At 35.0% G+C, this 8,264-nt stretch overlaps 1 pseudogene; it reads left to right on the forward strand.

Annotated features, from left to right (window-relative positions):
* Positions 1–3,556: 3,556 nt before the first annotated feature.
* Positions 3,557–5,348, forward strand: LOC115295286 (annotated as a pseudogene).
* The last annotated feature ends 2,916 nt before the right edge of the window (positions 5,349–8,264 follow it).

Here is an 8,264-nt window from a genome sequence, read left to right on the forward strand (position 1 = left end):
GGCTCCCCTACCCAAATAAATAAATGAACTTAAAGAAAAGGTTCCAGTTCCATATCCTTGTCAACATTTGTTCTTTTCATCTTCTTTATTATAGCCACTGGTGTGGGTATGAAGTAGTTTCCTAGTGACTAATCTAGTGACTAATGATTTGGGACTTGTTTCATATCCTTATTGGCCATTTGTATATGTTAGTTGGTGAAATGTTTTATATACATATAATTTGTAATTATTTTCTCCCAGCATGTGGTTTATCTCTTTTGTTTTTCTTTTTTCAATTTTTTATTAACTTCTGTTCTTATTTTTATTATTTATTTACTTCATTTGCTTTGGTTGTAATTTTCTCTTGCTTTCTAGTTTAAGATGGAAACTTAGATTATTGATTTGAAAACTTTTCTAATAAAAGCATTTAGTGCTGTTAATTTCTCTCTAAGCAGTGCTTTAGCTGTATTTCACAAATTTTGATATGATGTGTTTTCATTTTTACCTAGTTAAAAATATTTTCTAGTTTTTCTTGAGTCTTTCTCTTTGACCTGTGAGTTATTTTGTAGCATGTTGCTTGATTTCCAAATAGTTGGGACTTTTCCAGGTATTTCCCTTATTGATTTCTTATTTAATTTCATTGTTGTCAGAGAGCATATTTATATTATTTCAGTATTTTCATATTTGTTAATGTTTGTTTTGTTATTCAAAATATGGCCTATGTTGGTGAATATTTCTTGTGCATTTGAAAATAATATGTATTCTGCTATTGTTGAGTAGAATGTTCTCTAAATGTCAGTCACATGGTTGATAATGTTGGTCTAGGTTTCTGTTGTTGTTGTTGTTGTTGTTGTTATTCCACTTATTCTACTAATAACTGAGAGAGGAGTGTTGAAGTGTCCAAGTATATATGAGAATTTATTTATATCTCCTTTCATTCATATCATTTTTTGTTTAAGGTATTTTCAAGCTCTGTTAAGTTCATTCATGTTTAGCATCCCAGGTCTTCTTAGTGAATTGACCTTTATATTATGATAAAATGTCCTCATTTACTCCTGATAATTTTCCTTGTTTTGTGGTCTACTTTGTCTGACATTAATATGGCCACTCCAGATTTCTTTTAATTAGAATTTGCATGGAATATCTTTTATAATGATATTACTTTTAATATTCTTATATTATTGTATTCAAAGTGGGTTTCTTACAAAAAGTGGGTTGGTTTACTAACAGCATATAGTTGGGCATTTTTTTTATCCAACCTTACAATCTGTTTTTTATTGATATGTTTAGATAATTATAACTTAATTTAATATAGTTGTATTTAGGTTTACTCTTTTATTTTTCTGTTTTCTCCTCTGAATTTTTATTGTTGTTGTTTCCATTTTCCCTCTTTCTTGTATATTTTTTTATTATTTGACTATTTTTTAGTATTCCACTTTAATTTATCTATTAGCTTGTTGGCTATATTGCTTTGCAGTATATTTTTAGTGGTTTTTTGAGGGATCACAATATATGCATTTAATCTTTCAGAATATAATAAGACTTAATATTTACTAACTTTAAGTAAAATGTGAAAGCCTTACCACAGGCCAGGTTTCTTTATCCTTTTTATGTTACAGTTCTCATATGAATTGCACTACACATATTGAAAAATTACCCCAGCAACATTATGATTTTTTTATTTCAAGAGTCATAAATATTTTTAAACAGGATATCATAAGTTGTCTATTATTTTTACCCAGATATTTGCCATTTATATTGTTCTTCCTTTATTCCTGAGGTTCCAGATTTCCCTCTGGTATCATTTACCTGCAGCCTGAAAAATTTCCTTTAGTATTTCTTTTAGAGTAAGTCTGCTGCAAGTAAGTTAAGCACTTGGCTATTCCTATACACTTTTGTACGTGTGTTTACAAACACTTGTCTTGTATGTTAATGCAAGTCTATTGGAAGTAAATGTTCAGTTTCCCTTCATCTGATCTGTGGGGAAACAGGTTCTACTTACATAAATGGGTTAGAAAAAAGCTTACGGTAGAAAGCCACCACTATAGGGCAGAGGTGCCTGAGGTTAGGTAGTGAGATATTGTAATGGGATCACAAGTAAAACTACTGATTCCAATACACTATTGTACTTTGATCACAAACTCTACTTGCTCCCAGACCCTTTACTTATTACACAAGTTAATGATTACTGTCTGATTGTTTTCTCCATGGTCACATGTATAAGATCTTGTTTTCTTCACATTCACCATGTAGGTAATATCTTGTGCTTTCTTCACATTTACCAATGGATAGTATCTTGTGAGCTCAATAAATACAGAGATGAAATCCCTGTTTGGGTCTCTTGTCCCCTCATGGACATTAGCCTCTCTTATATTCAATTCTGCGTCCACTCTCTTACCAGACAAGAGAGAATTCCAGATTCCTAGTCTGTGATACTGATCATGTCTTTATTCACCTTTATTCCTGAAGGGTAGTTTTAGATGATATATTACTCTGGTTTGACAATTCTTTTCTTTGAGAATTTTAAGGTTCATGATCTGCTGTCTTATGGCTTTGATGTTTTCTGATGATAAACCTGTAGTCATTTGAATTATTGCTCGCTTATATATAGTGTGTCATGTTACTCTGTGGTTTAAGACTCTTTTTCTTTCTCTTTGGCTTCTAGTAGGTTTATTATGTTGTGTGTGGGCAGGTTTCCTTTTAATTTATCCTCCTTGAGCTTCACTGGCCTTCTGGATTCTGCAAATATTTGTCTTTCACAAGATTTGGGATAGTTTCAGCTGTTACTCCTTTAAATATGTGTGTGTGTGTGTGTGTGTGTGTGTGTGTGTGTGTGTGTATACATATAATCTACACTGATCTCTTTTTTTTTTCAGGAAATTCAATTACATGAATATTGGTTCTTTTGATATTATCTTACAGGTATATGAGACTCCACTAATTTTTTCAATCTTTTTCTGTTATTCAGATTGTACAGTTTTTACTGATTAAACTTAAGGTTCTTTGATTTTTTTTCCATTCTATTGTACTCATCTTATTAACTTATTTCAGAGATAGTGTTGGTTCTAAAGTTTCTATTTGAATCTTTTTCCATTTTGTAGTTTTCTGCAGAGAACTTATATCATTCTATTCATTTCAAGAGTGTTCCCTTTTACCTCTTGGATGGTTATACAGGCATACTTTGTGTTACTGCACTTCTATATACCATTTTTTTTTCTTTACAAATTGAAGGTTTGTGGCAGCCCTGCATTGAGCAACTCTCTTGGTGCCATTTTTTTCCAACAGCATTTACACACTTTGTGTCTCTGTGTCACATTTTGGTAATTCTTATAAAATCTCCAATTTTTTCATTATTGTTATATTTGTTATTGTGATCTGTGATCAGTGATTTTTGTTGTCACTGTTGTAATTGTTTTGGGGCACCACAAACTGCACCCAGATAAAATCGTGAACTTAATAAACGTTGTGTGTGTTCTGACTGCTCCGAGGGGCCAATCCCCTGTTTCTCTTCCTCTCAGCAGGCCTCCCTACTCCCTGAGACAGCAATATGGAAATTGGGCCAGTTGATAATCCTACAATGGCCTCTAAGTGTTCAAGTGAAAGGAAGAGTTGCATATTTATCACTTCATATCAAAAGCTAGAAATGATTAAGTTTAGCGAGGAAGGCATGCCAAAAGCTAGGATTGGCCAAAAGCTAGACTCCTTGTACCAAACAGTTAAGCAAGCTGTGCATACAAAGAAAAAGTTCTTAAAGGAAATTAGAAGCACTACCCCAGTGAGCAACACATGAATGATAAGGAAGCAAATAGCCTTATTGTTAATTTGGAAAAAGTTTCAGTGGTCTAGATAGAAGATCAAATCAGCCACAACATTTCCTTAAACAAATGTCTAAATGCAGAACAAGCTAATTCTCTTTAATTCTTTGAAGTCTGAGAGAAGTGAGAAAGCTGTAGAAAAAAAGATTGAAACTAGCAGAGATTTGTTCATGAGGTTTAAGGAAAGAAGTCATCACTATAACATCAAAGCAGCAAATCCTGATGTAGAAATTGCAGTAAGTTATCTAGAAGAACTTGCTAAGATAATTAATGAAGGTGGCTACACTAAACAACAGATTTTCAATGTAGATGAAACATCCTTCTATTGGAAGAAGATGCCATCTAGGGCTTTTATAGCTAGGAGGATGAATTCACACTTGGTTTCAAAGCTTCAAAGGACCAATTGACTCTCTTATTAGGGAATAATGCAGTTGATGCATTAAGCTGATGACTTTAAGTTGAAGCAAGTGCTCATTTGCCATTCTGAAAATCCTAGAGCCTTTGAGAATTAGGCAAACTCTATTTGCCTGTGCTCTATAATGGAAAAATAAAGCCTGAATGACAGTCCATCTATTTACAATATGGTTTACTGAATATTTTTAACTTGTTGACACCTAATGCTCAAAAAAACCCATAAAAAAGATTCCTTTCAAAATATTACTGCTCATTGACAATGCACCTGTTCACCCAAGAGCTCTGATAGAGATGTATAGTATAGTGAGATTAATATTACTTTTATGCCTGCTAATACATCTACTCTGCAACCCATGGATCAAGTAGTAATTTTTACTTTCATGTCACTTATTATTTAAGGAATACATTTTGTAATGCTCTAGCTGCCATAGATAATGATTCCTCTGATGGATCTGAGTAAAGTAAATTGAAAACCTTCTGGAAAGGATTCACCATTCTAGGTGCCATTAAGAACATTCATGATTCACAGGAAGAGATCAAAATATCAATAACAATAGGAGTTTGGAAGAAGCTGATTCTTCCCATGGATAACTTTGAGGGGTCCAAGACTTCAGTGAAGGAGGTAACTGCAGATGTGGAAACATCAAGAGAACTAGAATTGGAAGTGGAACTTAAAGATGTGACTGAATTGCTGCTATCTCATGATCAAACTTGAATAGATGAGGAGTTGCTTTTTATGGATGAACAATGATGGTAGTTTTACTCCTGGTGAAGGTTCTATGAAGATGGTTGAAATGACAACAAAAGATTTAGAATATTATGTACACTTAATTGATTAAACAGTGACAGGGTTTGAGAGGATTGACATTTTGAAAAAAGTTCTTCTTTGGGTAAAATGCTATCAAACAGAATCACATATTACAGAGAAATCATTTGTGAAAGAATGAGTAAATCAATACAGCAAACTGTATTGTTGTCTATTTTAAGAAATTGCCACAGCTACCCCAACCTTCAGCAACCCTTATCAGTCAGCAGCAATCAACATGGAGGCAAGACTCTCCACCAGAAAGATTACATTTTTTTAAAAAGTTCAGATGGTGTAACCATTGTTTAAAGTTTGGTATGCATTGGGAAGCCTAAAATTTCATCTGACTCACTTTATTGCAATATTTGCTTTCTTGCAGTGGTCTGAAACCAAATCCTCAACATATCTGAGATATGGCTCTAATAGCTGCTTTAATGTCTTGTCTGGTACATTTAATATCTGGTCATTGTAGAATCTGTTGATTATACTTTCCCTTGGAATTTGGTCAGATTTGTTGGTTCTTTACATGTTCAGGAATTTTGGATTATATCTTTTACAATTTCATTTATATAAGACTTTGTAATTCTGTCAAAATACTTGAGATACTGTTTTGTTTCGTTTTGTTTTGTTTTGTATTAAGGGGACTCACTTGTGTGTTTTTTTTTTGAGAAGTGATGATTTAGCTAGGTTCAAACTGTTAAGTTTTGTGGGTGAATGTCTTTTCATTTTTCAAAGCTTCTGTTATGCTGTTTGAAGTCTGCCCTTTGCATATGCCACTCAGGTTAATGGAGTCTTGGGCAGTGGATTATATAAACGTTCAGTTTGTAAAACTTTTGATTCACTTCTTTGGTTATGTTTCACATATGTACCATTTAGGGGTGAGTCTGAGACTTGTATTAATTCATACACAGAAGTAAATGATCTCCCCCAGCTCTATCCTTGCCAGGATATCTCCATAGTCTCTGGCGCCAAGGAACACTTTTCCTAGTTCTTTTGGATAGAAATACAGAGTTTGTTTAGATGGGGTCCTCTTGAACTGCCATGCAGTTCCATGTGATAAGGCTCCTCTGTGGAAAAAGCAATGGAAGGAAAGGGTGGGGGGAGGAGAGAAATTCCCCTCCCTGATATACTTTTTGCACAACAAAGACATTTTTTCTTAATTCTTCTAAGGTGAAGTTTTGCTTGAAGTTTTAGGCGCTCACCTTACCTCGATAAACATACAGCTCTGTGATTATGGCTGGACTTGGGGAAAGGCTGAGAAGGGGCCTCTTTTGCTCATGTTTTGCAGGAAAAATGGGTTTTCTTGAACTTTTGCCATGAATGCTCATGGTAAAGTTTCCCAATTTAGTCCACCCTTGGGTCACAGCTAGGAGATAAAGGAAAAACAACAGGAATCTCAGCATCACAATAATGATCTTTAAATTTTGGCTTTCATCACCAATATACCTGGTATTCTTTATGCTTCAAAATCCTGAAGTATTTTCTTTTTGTTTTTGTCCAGAGCTTGTAATTGCATTTGGTGGGTAAAATGGGCTCTGGTGGATTTACTCCATTTTGGCCAGCACTGGACATAGGTGAACCTAGAAGGATGCAGGGACCAGTCAAGGGGGAAGTTGCTGCTGTCATAGGAAATAACCTATTATTTAAATTCTGTCTCTTCACTTATTAAATAGAGATAATGCCACCTTGCTGTTATTTTTTTGTTTAAAATATATTCTAAGTCATAGCTTCATGGGGGGATGAACTCATTTGTGTATTATAACAAAAGTTATGTGTGCAAGGTTACATTGAGATCACACACTGAAATAGTTACTAGTTAAAATTTGGAAGATTTGAAGGAATGCAGTTTGTTGTTGTTTAACTCTATACATGTTTGCATTTTTTGAATATTAGAAATGACAAAGCCAAACTAAGGAGAGACGACGAATCTACCTGATCCCAAAACTTCTAGTCAGTGTTAGACTCCACAGATTTCCCATTATTTTCATCTGATTCTTTTTTTTAATTTTTAATGTTTGTTTTTGAGAGATAGAGACAGACAGCACAGAGCCTGACATGGGGCTTGAACCCATGAACTCTGAGATCATGACCTGAGCCAAAGTGGAAAGCTTAACCAACTGAGCCACCCAGGTGCCCCTTATATCTGATTTCTAACTGCAGTAGAAACCTTTGGTGGTTGTCTGTTCAACTCATCCCAACCTTCTTCCCAGAGGCCAGGTCACTGGCCCCCAAGTTTGGTAAAAGACCCTGCCTCCCTGGCCAGCTAGAGGATAGTCTTTCCTGAGGATTTGTAGTAGGGGCTGAAAAGAGCTAGCGTCTTCTGCCCTGTTCATTTGATCCGAGGTGATTCTGATTCAGAAACTGTTGTGGTACAACCACCTTCCACCACATGCAGAAGTAAGTAGAGAAAGTGATATAGCAGAGAGAAAAAGAAAAGAGCACAGAAAAGTTCAAATGAAAGACCATATTACCATATAAGATGAAGAGAATTAATTAAATGTCATGAAAATGAGACTGAGAATAAATGAACAAATAAAGAGATGATTGAGATTATATATATATGACACAGCCCTTGGAAGGCAAAATCCAGTATGCTAACACCCAGATTTTATCTTTAATGGGAGAATAGCATGGAAGAAATACTACAGTAAGGATTGAGAGGGATGGAAGCATGTGAACCTATTAGGAAAAAATAGTATTCCAAGGATTTTGGAATTAACAGTCTGCTCAGAAAAAAATTCCTACATTCATTTGTTCAACAAATAGTTTTTGAGCAGCCACTGAATACCAAGTATTGCTGCAAGTGCTGGAGATAGCAGTGAATAATGTGAGGCCTATTCACATGGTGCTTAAATTCTAGTGGAGGGTGGATATGTCAATTAAAACAAACACAAAAGATGAGTGAGTGCTATTAAAAACATAAACCAGGGTCAGAAGTTAGAGAATGCCTAGGCAAGCCTGCTATTTTATATAGGAGGGCCCAGAGAAGCCTCACGGATAAGTGACATACATGTCACTGAGATCTGAGTGAAGTGAGGGAGCAAGCCCCGTTGAATCCTACGGAGCATGTTTGGCATGTTCAAGCAAGAACAAGATTTCCCATAAGAAGCAAGAAAGCAAGAGAGTGGTAAATGATGAGACCAGGAGGAGGTGTGTACTGGGGAGGGCTGAATCCTGTTGGTTATGAGAACTTTGGGTTTTACTGTGAGTGTTATAGAAAACCATTGGACAGTTTTGAGTAGGGGAGTAAA

This window comes from Suricata suricatta, chromosome 7 (assembly GCF_006229205.1).
Source record: "Suricata suricatta isolate VVHF042 chromosome 7, meerkat_22Aug2017_6uvM2_HiC, whole genome shotgun sequence".
Taxonomy (NCBI): Eukaryota; Metazoa; Chordata; class Mammalia; order Carnivora; family Herpestidae; genus Suricata; species Suricata suricatta.